Source organism: Myotis myotis, unplaced genomic scaffold, assembly GCF_014108235.1.
Source record: "Myotis myotis isolate mMyoMyo1 unplaced genomic scaffold, mMyoMyo1.p scaffold_m19_p_10, whole genome shotgun sequence".
In the NCBI taxonomy this organism is placed as follows: Eukaryota; Metazoa; Chordata; class Mammalia; order Chiroptera; family Vespertilionidae; genus Myotis; species Myotis myotis.
In genome coordinates this window covers 58,081,081-58,082,533 of record NW_023416314.1, presented here as the reverse complement: position 1 = coordinate 58,082,533, position 1,453 = coordinate 58,081,081, and the positions used below count along the sequence as shown (strand labels likewise).

The 1,453-nt window shown below is 31.0% G+C and overlaps 1 long non-coding RNA gene across 1 annotated transcript in view; it reads right to left on the bottom strand.

Annotated features, from left to right (window-relative positions):
- Nucleotides 1–302: 302 nt before the first annotated feature.
- Nucleotides 303–1,453, bottom strand: part of LOC118664933 — a 3,077-nt gene continuing 1,926 nt past the window's right edge. Inside the window, exon 2 of the long non-coding RNA XR_004970464.1 lies at nt 303–1,105. This is a non-coding gene — a long non-coding RNA (uncharacterized LOC118664933). The remainder of the gene's footprint in view (nt 1,106–1,453) is intronic.

Genomic DNA, 1,453 nt, shown 5'->3' with positions numbered 1-1,453 from the left:
TTCATTCAGCAAATATTTGAGCACTTTCTATGGGGCAGTTAGTTCTAAGCACTTGAGACTCATTTTCAGACAAAAAGACAAAAATCTTTGCCATCATGGAACTCTGTTAAAAAGAAAAAAAAAAAACCACTCTAAGTAAAATATAAGATTTCCAGGACACTGGCAAAGAGAGATTGAAGAAACTTCCAGGATATCTTTAAAAAGTTCTTAGCTCTTGATACACAGAAGCAAGCACTATTTTTAATGTTAATATTTGTTGTTGTTTTTTTCAATTAGTTTATGTAGAATAATATACATTGTAGTTTTGGAAATAAATCTTTATTGATGAAAAATAGGCCATCTTTCAGTACCTTTTATCCTTCATCACTTGGACATTAACACTATGGTACATAATCCAGATGAACAAATAATTCGGGAAAGTTTAAGACTTTACACATGACAGAAAATGTTCCCTAAGTAAACAAGTATATGTTTTCATCACTCTCTAAGTCTGGCCAGCTCACCCTACTCTATGTGTTGATAATATTTCAGCCTCTGCTGCAATTAGTGCTAATTACAGTACTGAGCTATAAAAATAAAAGATTCCACTATTAAAAGTTCACAGATACTGTTTTAATCCACCTATCCACATTGTCATCTAAAACAGCCAATGTCTCTTTCACATAGAACTAGAACTGTCTTAGACTTGTAATCCAGTATATTTTATGAAACAGAATTATGTCTGAAATAGCACTGCAATGCTAAATAGGTGATTAAGGAATGAAAATCAATAGTTAGCCATCTAATATATTCAGCATTCAGAGATTTAGGATCACACAGGAAGTCACATCCAGATGAGTTACTGAATCTTTTACTTTTCATCTGAAAATGTTGGCATTGGATAGACACAGTCAGCATTTATTCTGATACACTTGAGGCACTACTCCAATTCACGTAGTTGGATATAAGAGAAAATACAAAATCCAAAACAAATTCATAACTTAGAATGAATATATAGCAGATTAATACTTTAACTAGAGAGAAATAAGTTGTTGTAGTTCTGGTAACCCATATATTAAGTTAGTCCATCAGTAAGTATGTTTCTCAATAGAAATCAGTTCGTAGTCTGCAAAACATAAGAAATCTTTCACTGCTTACCATTACAGGCACATAATAGAATTCATACTATATATATTCAACATTCAGGTTAATGTTTTCTTCCATATGAGGATAGTTAGGCTAATGTTAACTCCTCAAAAAACAATCATCTATTTATAGAGCTATTACTAGTAATTAAAAGACATAATAAGAAATGGCCCCTCTTTTATAGACAAAAGCCACACGTGTAAGTAAAGCATTTTAAATCTCTCTGATGCTATTTTAAAGTAATTAAAGGATTGAGAGAAATAAAATACATTCATTACATTCACAAAGCATACTAATAAAGGTATTATGTACTTAACTATCAAAAGGA